Source organism: Crocodylus porosus, unplaced genomic scaffold (assembly GCF_001723895.1).
Source record: "Crocodylus porosus isolate Cpor-Errol unplaced genomic scaffold, CroPor_comp1, whole genome shotgun sequence".
In the NCBI taxonomy this organism is placed as follows: Eukaryota; Metazoa; Chordata; order Crocodylia; family Crocodylidae; genus Crocodylus; species Crocodylus porosus.
The window spans coordinates 51,364,352-51,381,269 of NW_017728906.1; the positions used below are offsets into that span (position 1 = coordinate 51,364,352).

At 42.5% G+C, this 16,918-nt stretch overlaps 1 long non-coding RNA gene across 1 annotated transcript; it reads right to left on the reverse strand.

The window, feature by feature from the left end:
• Positions 1–1,477: 1,477 nt before the first annotated feature.
• On the reverse strand, positions 1,478–14,439 carry LOC109305939. The gene is made up of 3 exons (XR_002099773.1): positions 14,360–14,439; positions 8,167–8,168; positions 1,478–1,489 (listed from the first exon to the last, which is right to left on the reverse strand). It is a non-coding gene; the product is annotated as an uncharacterized LOC109305939 (long non-coding RNA).
• Positions 14,440–16,918: the final 2,479 nt, after the last annotated feature.

A 16,918-nucleotide genomic window follows, 5' to 3' on the forward strand; every position in this document is an offset into this window, starting at 1 on the left:
CTTTCCTTCAAAATGGCTACCCCTGGTCTTCAGGGGTAAAAACTGGCAAAAAAACTGAGAAAAAAAGGGTAATGCTGACTTTTTCTTCCTTTTTTGTTTTCATTGGGAGTGTATCAGCCCTTTGTCACTGTTTTGCTGTGCTACTGCAAACTGCTTTGGCACCACCTGTTCATAAACTGATCTCCCTGATTTTCCTTCCTTCTCCTGTGCCTAGAATTACTCTTGCCTTAATAGCCAAACAGTGTCTTTTAAAACTTTATCATACTTGTCAGCAGTGGGGTTTACTGGTACTAAAAGCTGTGTCCCCTGTGATTCTACTGTCACTCTCATTCCTTCCTAGGAAGAAACAGGACTGTGAGGGCTAAGGGCCAATAGGGCTGCATCTCAGTCTATCTAATTGTAAGGAGGGAAAGGTCAGAACTTCCCCTGTTTGTTATGATCTCTTCAGTGTAGAAGGATACTCTGGAAGGTGTAAAACTATTTTCATTATCTGTTCTGATACTGTAGGAGATCAAGCCACTTAATGTCTGGACATAATGTGAAAATAAATACAAGTCCTATTAGTACTACTGATGACAATTTCTTAAAGCCATTTCATAGAAGAGATGATGATTTCTTAATCCAAACCTTTAATGAGGGCATGAACAATGTGATACTCCTCCAAGAAAATCATTTAGATATTAATATGCCTACGCTTGAATCTATCCATGTTCCACATGAGCTCAAATAGCTCGTTGGGTTAATGGGATTAAGGCACACTACTTCTCTGTAGTCAATAATATACAAGGGAATATTAGATGGTATCCATGTCTGGCCACCCTGACTTCCCAGCCTAGAGGACAGGTAACTACAATTGTGTTAAGTGGAGCCAGTCATTCAAATGAACCCAGAATGATGCTCTCAGTTCAGGATCTGGAGCAAGCCACCAGGTACTCCTTGATTACAATAATTAAGAATAATAATCTATAAATGTATGGTACTAATTGACTGAGAGTATGGAGTAAATTGGCAAAAGCATGGGAAAAGACCAAAAATGAAGGCCCCTAAGAAAAGCAAACTAACATAAAATCTGTTTCCAGGGAATGATAATTGTATTTGTTCTGCTAGGATTTCATATTATTTGCAGTTTCTTATTCACTTTTTTTTATCCATCTGAATGAGTCTATAGCTTCAGTCTTGAACTATAGACCAGAACCAGCATGGCAGCTACATTTTGTGATAATGTATCCTTCAGGAACAGCATTCATTGTTTACAGAAGCAAAGTGATCTACAACAATGTCAATATTGCAAATTAAAGTGTACTTTGGGTATGCCGGCTTTTATGAATCAGTCCCCAAAGCCTGATTATAGCTGTAGTAGATTAACAGAAGGAAGAGAAGAAGGGTAAAATGCAAAAACAGAACTATAAAATATCAAAGTCAATCAAGGAACTTACTAGACTAATAGTATTTTTGCAACAAAGGGCATTCATCATTATGGTTACTGTTTCTTCGAAAAATTGCTGGTTCCTCTACCATCCCAGGATACAAATCCTCTATAAAAGTTCATCTCATTTTTGTTTACGTATTTGTTGAGAGTTTGACAATAGAGAGAGGTTTGACCTTTTAAAAATCTTTATTATAAAAAAACTAAAAATGCATAGACCCACTAGGAGCTAGGCATGGAAGCATTTATCAGTAAAAAGCTACCACTGTAATTAGAGATTGAAAATCCTTCCTCCCTGCTAACATGCCCTTAAAATAACCGTACTTTCAGGACTAGCCAGCCATCTTCCATCTGGATAGAAAGGGAGACTGTGAGAGGGAGAGATGGTTTGCAGTCTCTGACATAAGGCATGTGATTAAATCTGCCAGAGAAGACTGTTTTCCCTGAGGAATATCAACACTATCTGAAATTTCCCATTACCTTAGAGAAAAGGTTGCTCATAGTTTTGAGTTGTGTTAGGTCTTTGAACCAACTCCATTAGCTACTCTAGAGATAGCTATGCAGGCCTGAATTTAGACTTAGAGTTTTGACAGCATAAAGGACTTATTAAAATTGCTTGCTCAAGATTCCTTTGATCATTGTTGTGTAAATGCAAATGTTGACAATGTGTGACTAGGTCCTCAACATTTCTTATTGCTAAAACATTTTATGGATAACCACTTCTTTAATCTGAAAACTCATTTATCTGTTGAAATTAATTTTTTGAGGGCAAAGGATTCTGTATTGGGCACCCATTCAGATTGTATAGAATACGATTTTGTTTTAGTAAGCTATTGCACAATGTTATGTGGTATTTTGATTTGAAATGGCACTGTAACAGGCTGCAGGCTGGAAGCATGAATCAATTAGCCAGGCAGCAACAAGCCACCCACAAAAGGGGCCTAATTGCTGGCAGGCAATTAGCAGTAATGAGGGGAAGTGACTGGCTGACTGGAAATAACAGAACAGGAAGAAGAAGTAGGTGTGGGAGCTAAAAGGGGAAACGGAGGAGGAGGATTCCTCAAAGGAAAACTACGGGATGAAAGCTAGTTAACACTGGGTATGTTTATATTGGATTGTTTGATACGTGCAACTGGACTGCATGGTGCAGATCAACCCTGGGGTTTTGAAGCCTGTGTTGCTGGGACGAGGCTAAGGGTACATTCCTTTGGATTATTTTGCTTGTGGTTGAGCCCTGGGAAATGCAGGAACCAAGGCCATTACAGACTGTGGTTTTGAAGCCAGAGACACCGTTATTGGGAGCAGATTGAAGGGCTCAAGGACTGATCTGAGCTGGAAGAACTGGCCACCCACTACAGGCATCTGTCAAATTGGCTTCAAAAGTATGTGAAGTTAGAAGCCAGCAACCTGCTTTCCACTCTGTACTGTATGGAAAAGAGCTAAACAATATTTACCAAGTTGAGTTCTGCTGTGTGGGGGGTTATATACTCAACAACGTTGCTTGCTGCTGCCCCAGAATGCTGTTCTGTAAGTATATCCTTAATTTTTGTCACTGCTGGTAGCAATGAAGTAAGTCTTGTTATTGGCCAAGCCAACTTAAATCAAACAAGAAACCTAAAGGGATCATAGATTCTAGGGACAGACAGTACACACAAACTGGTATGAATGATCAGAAACCAATTCAAATCTGAAACAAAATGGAAGTTGGTGCACATAAACTGCTTTCAAAATGGCTGAGAACAGTTTAAGATAGACCTGGTTGGATGTAATATCAGACTTAACTGATTTGGGTTAAATCAGTTTATTGAACTTCTCTCTCAGATCCCCTCCAGATTCAAGTTAACTCACAATTGCCCAGCATCCCAAGATGCTTTTGCAAGATGGGTGGGCTAGCCTTGGCCCAAGCTCCCTGCTCCATCTGAGCAAAGAGGCATGTCTAGCTCCCCGACCCCCACCACCACCACCACCACCACCACCACAACCACACCTCCTTTAGGCTTCTGGCCTCAGCCCCTGCAAGCATGTGGCTGCATTTCCCAGACCAAAAGTTAATGTCTGTCCACTTGCTGATTGGCTCAATCTGCACAGTTAGACTAACCTGCAAAGATTGACTTGATTCAGCCTTGGGCTTTTTCTCTGCGTGTCTTTAGCCAGAGAAACTGCTTAAAATGCCCAATAGTACTCTATCAACAGCTCAAGAAAATGCTAGGGCTAAAGAGTATTAAGCCCCTCTTCCTCTTATCCAGATACGTGCTTGAGAAATCAGAAATGTTGCTTTCAGTTATTTATGCATTTAAGCTTATTTTTCCTTAAAAAGAAATCACACTCTACACTAAAGGTTCAAGAGAAGAAATGAGAAAGCAAGCTTCCATAATAACTTTTTTGCTCATACAGCATAGAAAATATTTACAAGAGGTTGGGTTTTTTCCAAATTTATACAGCATTCTTTCATTGCATGGGTTTTAAAAAGAAAAAAGTAACTTTAATGTTGAATTAATATAGTTGTCTTGAGACTGACAAGTTAATAAAGATAAAAAAACTATAAACTGCCTGATTTTTAGTTGCCCACACAGTCTTGAAGTTCCCGTCTTACTGAGATTTATAGTGTGGGAAGTTCATCATGTTGTTGCTTTTTGGCAATTTTCTGCAAGGCTGGGTTAACACGGGAGCATCACATCAGTTTGAGGACTTCATTTTAGTAATGTAAAAGTGCAAAGACAGGCAGTTATTTCCCTATTTATGCATTTTAATAAGTAGCATGCTACTTATTAGTAACTTCTGCCTTCATTGGGAACAACAGCTGCTCAATATTTCTGAGGAGCAGTTGGTTATTTAAGGGGCTGGGTATGGAGTGAGGTACCAATCTTCAGGCACCCAAACTTGAAAACATTGGCTATATTTAGTTTCAATTCAAACTCAGAATTTACACTTAAGTACCCAAAATGTTTTGGGGAAATACCAAGAATTTGCAAGTTTACCTCTGTGGGTGCATCTACATGAGATGCTACTGTGCAGTTGTTACTGAACATTTATCTAGTACTTTTATTATCAAATACTAAATAAAATGCACAGTAACCAGAGTTACTGAACAGTGGCACTGGTGAGCATCTTCTAGGTGACGCTACAGTGCAGTATCATATTAGCATTGTCCATGCTGTGATGTGCTACTGGCTACTCTCTGCCTGTTCTTAAAACACACGACTGAAGGATGATGTGGAAAAATACTTCCTTAGGGAAAAGAGCTAGATTATGACTCCAGTTAAACCATGGACTTTACTTGAAACAAACATGAGGCTTCTTATAATCTGAGGGAGCTTTTTCTTGCCCCAGAAGCAGTGTACTTGGATGTGATTAGGAGGAAGGGAGCAGGGCCCTTGGCCTCTATCCATCTTGCATAAATTAGAGTAGATGCCAGTTTGTTCTAATTTACAGCAGGACTCCAAGTAGTGAAAATCCACTCAGAGAATCAAGGAATGATATCTACTAGCCTGACTATCCTTTTCTTTCAACTGCAGGTCTGGGCAAATGCTTGGCAAAGCAGAAAACCTGGGCCATTACCTTTTGATATCCGATCTTATAGAAAACAAAAATACTAAAAGCAGTAAAATTAAATTTACAAAACTTTATGGAGAACTAAACTCTGAAGAATAAGAACATGCACATACTTGGATTATTCAGTGCTAGAGATGTTGTATTCAGAGTCTGCTGAAATTGAGTTTTTGTTAACATGCAAACTGAAAGGAGAGGGTGTGTGTGTGTGTGTGTTTGTGTAGAACAGTGGCTGGGGATATGTGTATAGATAGATGGATAATATAGATAGGTATGTACATGCACACCACTTCCATTTGCCTAAATTTGCTTGAGCATCTATAGGTGGGCTTCATTTTCTTTGTCGTTTTGAATTAGGAGAAGGAGTAACTTTTTTATATAAGCACCAGAAAGTAATCTATCCCTGGAGGAAATGTACAGGTAGTAATAACTATTCTTTTGTGAATCTCTTGTTCAGGATTAATCTTGAGCTACGGATCCAGCCAACATTTTGAAGTTTTGCAAAGGGATTTGAAAGTCAGATGGGAAGAAGTTGTACTTGGCCTGTAATGGCAAAAATCACTTTGTCCAAGACCTTTTTTGGCCAGAGGCTTCTTTCAAAGAACAGTGACTTACCTCATTTTCCTTAGACTATTATCAGTATTATTTTTCAAGGTATTCTACATTCCTGATGCAGAATGTCCGGTCTTTGGGGTCAAGCTGCAATCTTAACTGCAGCTGACTTTTAAAAAAAAAAAAAAAATCACATCCTTTGGGGAAATGAATAGGTGATCCTTTGCAAGGATCATGTGGTTATCCTTGTCCATATAAACAAGTACATTTTATCTCGGTTTATTTGCTGCTACAAAAGGGGTATCAAACTCTTCATGTCTTCAGGCTGGATTATCTCTTAGTCAAGCTATTATTTTCTTATCATTTGGCTTGAGTGGAATAATACCTTATTCCAGAAATCTTAAACTCCAGAAAGAGAGGTGGTTCCTGCTCATTCCTCATAAGATCATTGTTCCAGGTACTGCTGTATTTGGTACCTTCTGTGTCTGGCTGGACATCTTGGATGATTTGCCATGCCTTGGCTCTCCATACTTGGTGTTCCAGGCTCATGTGATGTCTTAATACTTACAGTCTGCCCTGGATCTGCTGAGGATAGTGAAAACTGCCTTTCTGGCACCATTTTTGCTTGTTTACCTCAGTGTGGCCTTCTAACATAGGTATATTACCAGAATCTTTTCAGGCTTGCAGAATGAGAAAAATCACTTACTCTGCTTCAGTTGGCTATATCAAAAGCAGGACAGATGATCAAACTAGTGCCAGCCATTAAGACCTAGCAGTGGCATAGGCATTGCAGTAAGTATGTCCTGTCCTTTGTTACCCAGCTCTGGACTTTTTCAATGCAGATGCCTCTGCAAGTCTTTACAGATCTCCAACTAAATACAAGGACATTCATCTCACCACAGAAAGAAATAAAGTGCCATTCCCATCAGATACAAATTTTCTGCAACACTTGGATGTGGGCCTTTCTTTAGGTTTTTATGGGTATATTTACACTGTGTTCCTGGTACTTACAATCAAGCAGAGCTTTATCTGTTCCTCTCCATTCCCATATGATACTCAAGACAGATCTTGAGTGCAGTGGAAGAGAATGTCCAAGAGCAGCCTTACCCAACTCCATTTTCTACCTTCCAAAATTTATACAACTGCAGGTTTGAGAGAGGAAATTAAAGCAACTAATGGTGATACCTTCTCCTCTGTGTAGATTATAGTGATAGTAGCACTCATTTTAGATTTCTTGTGGACCCAGCCTCCTAATAAATCAATCAATCAATCTATGTTTATTACTTAATCCACAGGAGCTTGAGCCCTGGCAAGCAGGCCCGATCTGGTCCCTGGCACCATGTCATCCAACCCACAAGGCTCCCCACAGATCTGTGGGGAGTTCCATGGGCTGTGGTCCTGTGCTCCAGATCAGGCACACAGGGTGGCCACAGTGCCTAATCCTGGCACATGGGACCAGGCAGGGGACATGTGGTGCCCCTGGAGCCTCAGGGCAGAATGAGGCCCAGCCCAGTCTGTGGACCAGTCCCATGCCATTAATCTGGTCAATGGAACCAACACCAGGAGCATCACTGTTTTAGATGATTCTGCAACTTGATGTCAGACAGCAACGCATTTTTATAGATGTGATGGCACAGAGACAACACAACAGAATTATAGGGACTTAAGACTCAGTAATGCCACTTGGGTTATAGCCAACTTGCTTTAACTGTAGTCAGCCATACAATCCATATTGCGTACAAAAAGTCCAATATCCTTGCACGCTTTTCACAAGGCACCCCTAACACTTTTATAGCAAGTTTAGCATCTCTAGTATTTAGTCATTCTAAGGAACTTGCATTTATCCTTAGGCTGATTGTAGAATATAAACCTGAAATATAGTTGACAAATACATTTTTCAGATTTGTGGATTTCCAGTCAGCTCTGGGATTTTTATCCATGCAAGGATGAATTTTCCAGTGGCCGTGCTATATGTTTAATGAAAGACTTGGGTATTCTGATGAGGGGAATTTTCTAAGAAAAACAAAGGTAGTATTTGTTCTTTGAAGATCTGTTTCCTAGATGCACAAACCAACAGATTGTTCAGGTTTCTGTGTGGTACGAGAGTACCAAGCAACTGAAACTTCCGAAGCTTTACTACTCAATGGTGCCATTCTCTTTCAGAGTAACTATTTTGTTACTTGATAGCAGCCTCACTGTTTTTCCTGCTCCAAGTTCATTTGAGGGCATCTGTGGCCTTCTGGGACGGTAAAATAATCTTGCCATCATCTTTATTTGTAGAAAAAGCTCCATAATAATAAAAGTTGGACAGAAATATGGATTAGATGGTGTGGGTTTTTAAAGTGATATTGAAATAACATTCTAGCGTTAGGAAAGTTACAGAACTAGAATGTGAGGTTGTAAAGAGGAGGTTTTTCACCCTTGGTCAATACTTTCAAAAGTTGGAAGGACAAATAACTCTTAAAGCTTCTACTTGGAGATTATGGCCATTTAGAAGCAGTCATTTCTAGCCTTGTAAAATTTCCAAGGCTAGAAATGATTCTGGAAGAGGGAATCTGCAACTTCCCCCTTACCTCTGCTGCTTGCATCCTCCCAAAACCAGGTTTATTCCAGTCTTGGGACAGCTTGGGCGGTTTCACGTCTCCCATTCCCAGGGGAAAACAGAACAGGGGCAAAGCTGCTCAAGACTGCCTGCTTCCTGGGAATGCCTGAAGGAGAACCAGGCAGGGGGTGGTATTGTTCTATGTACTCAGCCTGGAAGCTGAACATCCAAACCAAGGGGACAAAGCCCCCTGCCTACTTCTCACACCAGGAATTTGTGTGAGGAGACACTGGAGAGAAGCTATTTTTCACATTTTGTCAGATGCTCCTCTTTTCTTTCCCTCTGCCCCCTCAATCTGTGGGAGGGGCTGACACAGCTGTCCTATGCCTTCTCTAAACTAGGATGAGTCCACACTCTAGAAAGCATGGGATCCATGACCTCCTAGTCCCCAGAGGAATTAAGGTGTAGGAAAGTGTAGACATTCATAGTTCTGAAAGAAACTCTCTCAGGATCAATTTCTACCTGGTTGGAATCAAGTAACTTTTTGTCCTAGAACAGCCATTTTTGCTTTGGGAGACGCAATTTGAATACTTGTACTTTTGTGGGCTGGAATATCTGTACGATTGTAATTACCAGAAGGTCCATTGCTCTCCTGATAGACCACATATATATATTTTCTGTTTCTTCTAAGTGAGAGTTGACCTGGTTTTGTTTGGTGGTTTGCTTTTTTTTTTTCTAATTTTATTTCTGCTAGACATTCATTTTGTTTTTAACTGTGACCCTGGCTGATAATGGTGGAGATTGTCATGAGGTGTGCAATTGTATAAGTATGTTATCCTTTTAAATATGCTACTGAGCCATAGCTCCTAGGAGTAGCATAAAAAAAGTATTTTCTAGTGCCATGGATGATCGCCAAAGGGACAGTACTTTGATATATACCCATGTGTCAGGGCACGGCCTAAAATATGCAAGTTTGCCTGGCAGTATTGCCTTTCATCCAGGCCTGGTATCCGTGGAAGTGATTGTGCTGGCAACCTTTCATACCATAGCCCACTAGTTAGAACTTGGAAGCAGAAGACCTGGGTCAGTTCCCTCCTCATAATGGAGAGGGTTCAGTTCCTGCCAGGAGATTGCCCTAACTGCTGGGATATCGGCAAACCTGGTCAGGGAAAACTCAGTACCATTTCTATAAAGCTAGCTCATGGATAGAAATGAATGTGAGAGTCATGGGGCCAGAAGGAAAGTAAACAAAAGAAAACCTAGGTTTTCTTTTAATGAGAACAACACTCCTCTGAGAGGGAGGAATCCTAAGTTTGATCTCTGCTTCAAATGCTTTTTATATACATGGACAATGACTATTTAATAGAAAATGCACAAACAGTTACAGGAACAGGGACCAAAATCTATCCTTCTTCTAGTAATTCTCAGCATTAGGCTATAGAGTTGGGATCTGTTTTACTTACTTTTCTGGGGCCTCATGATGTGTTCATTTCTGTATAATTGGTCTGCTACAGCAGAGGAAGGATGGAGCCTGCACTCATTTCTTTGTGGATCTGGTCCTATATTTCTACAGATCAAGGCAAGCAAAAAGAAGTCCAAAGGCACAGATCCAAAAAGTTGGCACCTTGGTAGAGGCAGGATCTGTCTCACACCAGAATATTGAAGTGTGAAGAAAGTATACTAGGTGGCTTCTAATAAAGGAACATACACCAGTAATTAATTCCTATCTATGTAATAAAAAAGGTATTGGGTTGTACAAAGAATATGAAGAAAAATAATGTGGTGATAATGTGAAAAATATGTGGAGGATCTAATGTATCAGTGCTGCCTTGCCTCCAGTACTGTTCTTTGTGCTAGCTACCTTATCAATAAAACTAATAGCATAGAAGAAAAGGGTCAGAGACTGATGAAAAATGAGTAGATGGTAGGTGAAATTCCATATGAAGAGTGCTGGAAAAGATTCAAGGTAAATTGTATAGAGTGGAAACAAAAAAGGACATGGCTGATTATAAAATAATGAATATGAGGAAGACACAAATAACACCCCAACATTTTTCCCATACTGCTTCTTCTGATTTTTCTTCCTCTGATTTTTTTCACTGAGCTAATCTTGGATAATCAATAATGCCATCTTCCTTCTTTTCCAGTCTTATAATTGAAACATACTTTTATTGTTGTGCTTAAACTCTCTAAATGTTCAAGGCAGGATCCTGTTTTAATCCTGTGTCTACTGTTTGCAATGGCAAAGTTAAAATAAATTATGATGATTAATCTGAAAACTTTTAACACTACTATTTGTTGGTCTTCTGTTCTGGGATTGGCTATTTTTAAATTGGTTTTAAAGTCTCTTGAATAGGTAGCAGAACCAAAATTGCTTTTGACTGCTATAATAGACTAATTTTTGGATATTCCCGAAATGAAGTGTCTCCAGGTTTAAAGCTCTTGCCTTGTTTAGGTAAGGACATTTCTGGGCTCGTGTGTGTATATTTTGAACCAACTGCTTGGTTGGGATAGAATTGGACAAGATTACAAATGCAATACATTCTTCTTCAGGTCCCTCCTTTGGCCAGCCAGATGAGGGGGGTGGAGCTCGTGTGAGGTCATCCAGTACCCTGCACTGCCACTGCCTGTGTGCAAGGTCCTGTCTTCCCCCCCCCGCTCCCCCAAGTCCACATCCACAGCCAGTAGCCACTACCCCCCACTCTGCATCTGGCCACTGCCACCCTGCCCCCACTCTGCCAGAAGTGTACCCAGGAGGGGTACATTCCTTAAAAAATGTTAAAATCCTGTCTTAGACTGAATAGGAAAACAAGATTCTCTTATAGCTTTGCACTCATCAGGATACTGACTGAAATATATTTATTTTACTCCTAAACATCTCAGTAAAGACACAGACGACCCATGTAACATTGTGAGTATCCTGGGTGCCACAAGCAGACAAAAGTCATGATTTTCCATTGTCAGAATGAGTGTTCCCCAATGAATCCTATTTTCTATTAAGTTGGCTCATTAGGACTTAAACTTTTTTTTTTTTTAATAACTCTCTCCCTCCCCCTTGTTTTTTTGTTTTTGTTGTTTGGTCTAACAGTCTCTCTTAAGAAAAATGATTCTTTCAAAACCTTCTGGTTTTCCATTGTAAATTATTTTCGTTTTCATAATGTTTGTGTGCTCTAAAAAGACTTCAGGTTTGAGCTTTATATAAGTGCCCAGACCTTTCTCACATCAGTGACTTCAATGAAACTACTCACACAAGTAAATATTACTTAACTTGATTAAGGGTTGCAGAATTGAGTCTACAGACGGGATCTCAGTTTTCATATTGAGTGATGATTGCCTCAAGACACTTGTGCTGGAAATAATGCACTAAACCATCTTTTTTAACAATTTAGAGAGAGAACAGTCCTTAGGGCTCCTGTGGACTTTGTAGTTATAAAAGAATGAAACAATTTTTTATCTTCTGCTGGCACTATGAACACTGTGTGCCAATGATGTCTACAATTTAGTAATTTTTATTGTCTTGCAAAACATGCTAAATTCTGTTGCTGACAATTCCATATTACTTGGTATAGATCTTAATTTTTATTTGGCTTGTGTCTATAATGCCAGTATCTATTCATAGATGTAGGTGCACATTCCCTTCAACAATCTCTTGGAGTCCAATTAGTGTGGAATATACTTTATATCACCCTCATATCTGAGCAAAGCTGAAGTCTTAGCCATAATTCACTTTCTCAAGCACTCTTTAGGAAAACAGATGTTATCTCAGGCCAACATAGAGGTGAATTCTGGAACAGAAGTCAATTTTATTAGCAAATAGCTATTCCTGAAGTTGGAAAACCTGATACAATAAAACACTATGTTTTAATATGGTAGGAAACTGATTACTACCTTTTAAATCCTCTTCTCCAACCTGTTACCTTTGACATCAAAGGGTGCTAGGCTTTGTGTGGTATTGGATTGTTTAGTGGCTCAGGTACATTTCGTGTGTGTGGTTTTATTTGTGACTAAGTTTGATATAGCTTCTCCTCTTGCATAATTGTCTCAAAGACAAAGGGCAGTTCAGAATTAACAGTTTGTCATGTTGGCTACAAAGCACAAACTCACAGCTTCATCATAAAATTCTAGTTTATTGGATGGGTGCAAAAGTCAGACTATAAACCTCGGGATCCACTCTCACTAGCTAGGAACACTAAGCACCGGTGTCAAGATAAACTTATCCCCAAGCGCTGAAATCCATTGTCAAGGGCCAGTTGAAGCTTCTTTCAGTGCGATTGTCATGGCCCTCCTGCAGGACCCCATGCCATGATCTCCCCAAGGCCCCCTTCCTGTGCCAAGTTGGCCCAAAGGGCACCCTTGATTCTTACTTGCCACATCTTTGGTAAAATATATAATAGGGAGGCTGTCTTTACATCATCTTGGACACTGTCTTGTTGTACTGTCTGACCCTGTGGGCTCCTGGACCCCTTGTGGGTCCCATCCTGCAATGGGTGTTTTGGGGCACCCTAGCTTTATGGGCTATGCATGACTGCAACCACCCCTTTACCATGCCTCACAGATAGAACTGACATTATTTGGTCTGGGCCTTGTTACAATTTGGCCCCCTTGTCCTCCCTAGGCTCTTGGTTGGCCCGTCTCACTCCATCCCCCCAATGCTGCACCCTCTATGGTGCCAGGACCCCCATGCTGCCATGGGTCCCCTATGAGGCCACCTCCATCCCCTAATAACCTCACCCAAGCCACTGGTCTTAAACAGTAAACAAAACAAGCCCCTGGGCTGTAACATAACATAATTTCAAGCCGCTCGGCTACAACATCATTCAACCCATACTGGGGGATAGTCTGTCCCTCAGTCTCAGAAGCTGCTAATGTAGTCAGGCCTCTCCCCTTTGCTTGCTCTGGGAGAGCTCCTTCCCCCCTGGCTGTTGGCAGGGAACTGCCACCCCTGGCCTCAGCCCTGGAGTTTATATAGAAGCCAGGGCCGGCCTCTTCCGGTCAGCTGACCACTGGCAGGTGTGGGCCAGTGGCTCACTCTGGTTGTCCTGGCAACCAGCACCTGGGGCTCCCCACTCACTGCTAGGGCTCTTTCCCTAGCATTTTCCACTGTAAGGAGCAGGGCACCTAAGTTCTCTGTGACAGCAAGGTTGCTTCAGAAGGGGGTTGCCAGCTGGTCTTTCTGGCTGGACAGGCAGGGTGCTGGTCAGGCCAAAGAGGGCACCATTGGGGGTCATTCTTTGCTGCCTTTTATCCCTCTCTGACAGACTTTGGTGACTCCCTAATTCTTGGGCTTACCCAATCCAGGGGTCATTGACCTTGAGAGACCTCCCTCTTGGTGGCTGCTGTCAGCCCCAGTGGTCATGTCCACAGATGCATGCAGTCTTGGGAGTCCATTGATGAATTTTAATTGATTCACAGAGCTCTGGACGTGGTTGATCAGGGCATATTTCAGTCTCAAGGGTCTGTTTTAAGCATTGGTTAGTTCAAATAGGGGCTTCTGCGCCTTTTAACAGTGAAGCTTCAAGGAATTCCTGGCTCTGTATTGATTCTTTTGTCTTCTTGGTCTGTAGTTTTGTAAGTGTTAAGTGCTGCTTGTTTATCCAACCTAGCTACTGTGTTACACAATCAACCATGATTCATTCAGGGACCCACTCCACACAGAGATTCCTACCCTTGCTAACATTGTTACATGGTACAACTTGCTTTTAAAAATGTACTTTAAGTTTAAAAGTATCAACAAGCTCTATTTTCTGTACAAGTACACCTTATAATAATATAATAAAGGAGAGAAGAAGGAAGGAAAGATAGAAAAGAGAAAGCAAACCCAAAAGGGGGCAAATACTGCAAAAGGGGCTTTTGCCATATGGAGGAGCTTCACATTTGAGGGGGGGGCAGGTGAAAAGGTTTCTTGCCACAGTTATATGCTCAGGCCCCTGAAGTGCTCTACAGCTATGCACTGACAGAAGTGCATAGCTGTAGAGTGTTAGACCCTGACTCCATGAGGCACCCAAGGACTAGGGAGATGACGATCCAACTGCCCATGCATCCTGTTGCTCATTAGCCAGAGCAAGCAGGGAGCAAACACCAGCACACATTGCTCGCAACAGCTTCATTCAGAATGAAGACTGCTTCAGACTAGCTGCCAAAAAAACCAACATGCCAGGGAGCCGCCATTAACAAAAGTTTTTCCCACATTTTTACACTTTGGTTTATACTCCATTAATATTCACTCTACCTCCGTCCCGCCTTTTGTTCCACCCATTTCTCCTCCCATCTTGAGCTCTGCCTCTAGTTACTTCATTAGCATAGAATTGCCCATGCGTTTCATTCATTTGCATGTCTTTTTGCTATGAGCACATGTCTAAGACCTTAACTACTACTTCAGTCAATGGGCGGACTTTAACCAAAACCTGGAAGCTTCTGGAGGCTTCTTCACCAGTCACCATTCACCTTTTCACATATGTTCATCTCAGAGTCTGGTAGCAATTAAGTGTTGTTTTTTTCACCTCCCAGTCTCTTTTCCTAGTCCACCTTAACATTCCTAAAACTACTTCATTCACAGTATGCAGACTCACTTCAAAGATGCAGTTAAAATGGTTACTTATGCTAAGCCAGCTGTTTTGCTTATGTTAAGCATTTTATAAGCAAAATCTGTTTGCTTAAGCACCTTGCAATCAATGTTCCCTCTAAGAAGTAGTGGTCTATGAGTGCACCACCATGGTCCGGCATGGGACACTTACTGAAGGGGGTTGGGGGCCTGGAGTGGGCTGTGACTCCAGGGAAGTACTCCACTCCCCCACATCAGGGCTGGGGAGTGGAGCACTTTCCCAGAGCTGGCGCCAGCCCCCTACCCCAGCCTCCGTCCCTGCCTTGCCTCACCTCAGGGAGAAGCTGTTGCCTGCCCCAAGTGAGGCTCTGCTGGCTTCAGGACACTGCTCCCCTGCATGGCCTCAGGGAATGAGAAGGCATGTGGCAACAGGGCCAGGGAATGGAGCAGTGTCCCAAAGTCAGCAGAGCCTCACTGAGGCAGGCAGCGGCTCCTCCCCGAGGTGAGGCGAGGCTGGGGTGGGGGGCTGGCGCAGGCTCCGCTGGCTCCAGGGAACTGCTCCACTCCCCAGCTGTAATGTGGGAGGGGTAGGGGTGGAGCACTTCCCCAGAGACAGCAGAGCCTGCACCAGGCTCCCGCCCCAATCTCGCCTAGGAGCTTCAGCTCCTCCTGGTACGCACCATTGAAAAGGCTGTGCATGGCCACACTTGTAGTTGTGTGCAGCTGCGCACGCACACACCTTAGAGGGAACCTTGCTTGCAACATACTTTTAATATATCATTCTGCCTTGTGGCCAGCAGCTTTGCTATGCCACAGGTCATGCCTTTATTCAGCTATAAATCTGGTGGTCCCTAAGATTCAAATATTGTCACCCTAACAGCATTTTAAAAGTGCCTGATCATGCAACGTTTTGAACCCTCATTACATGGAACAAGATTAGGGGGAAGTTAGACTGAGTTAAAAATAGCTACCTGATTTAAGATCAGTCAGGACAGAGGGTGGGGCTTGGGATTGGGAGGGCCAAGGAGGGACTGGGTGGGGTAAGTGGGGTACCTAGAGGAAACTGGAAGGTGTTGGAAATTTGGGGGGGTCCACAGGGAGGTTAGTAGAGTCTGGTGGTGTTTGGCATGATGGGAGGAGGGAGTAGCGAGGTTTGCAGAGAGGCTTGGGAATGGGAGGGTTCTCCCTCCTACTAGAACCTAGGGATATCTTTAGCTTTCTGACTCCCACCCCCAGATGAAGAGCTCCCATCTGGCATACCAAGCCTGCTGATTATGCCTGCCCCTGTCCCCACCCCAGCTTACTTCCTTGGCTCCTAGAACTTGCAAAACCTGCATGGGGTGCAGGGGGGAGGGGTTGTGGGCTTGTTGGTGGCTGGCTAGTTTGCAGGGGAAGGGTTGTCTGGAGGTGGAGGTAGGGGGGCTAAAAATTGCCTGGTGCCAGGTAGGAGAGGAAAAGTACAGCCCTGGGCTAGAGCTGGTGGCCAGGCTTTCCTAGCCCCAGGGGTTGCACTGGGAACTGTACAGAAGTTCAATTAGATCAGTCTTGCCAGAGCTGATCTAAGTTGCACTACACCTTGGAGGTACAGTTAACTTGAATCAGGTCAGTCATTTTTAAACTGATCTTATCTTCCTGTATATTGGTACAGTTCACACTTAGATGGAATATGTAAGGGTAGGGTCTGCACCTGAGTGAGCTAAATTAGATTTGGTGGCCACTCTCAACCTCCTCAAACTCCAGTATGCAATCAAAGTGGTGTCCCACTTTCATATAGGGGCAGTTGGTTAATGCACTGTCAAAGCAGAGTGCTTCATAGAGCTTTCATAGCTTTCATAGACATCAGGGCTGGAAGGGACCTTGGGAGATCATCGAGTCCAGCCTCCTGCCCAAAGGGCAGGAAGTCAGCTGGGGTCATAGGATCCCAGCAAGATAAGCATCCAATTTACTCTTGATTCTTGCTTGATTCAGTAATACTGGCTCAGGGGAGCAGTTGTTACTCTTTAGAACTATTCATTTAAGTAAGATTGTATCTTTCTGAAGAAAGATCACTGAATCTTAAAAAATTAGGGTGGGAAGGGACCTCAAGTTGTCATCTAGTCCAACCCCCTTCTCCAAGCAGTATCATTCCAGCCAGGGCTTTGAATCTGGCCTTAAAAACCTCTGAGGATGAAGATTTCAGCACCTCTCTAGGTAACCTGTTCCAGTGCTTCACCACCTTCCTAATGAGAAAATTCTCCCTAATATTTAACCTAAACTTCCTGTGCTGCAACTTGAGACCATTGCTCCTTGTTCTGTCATCTGCCACCAC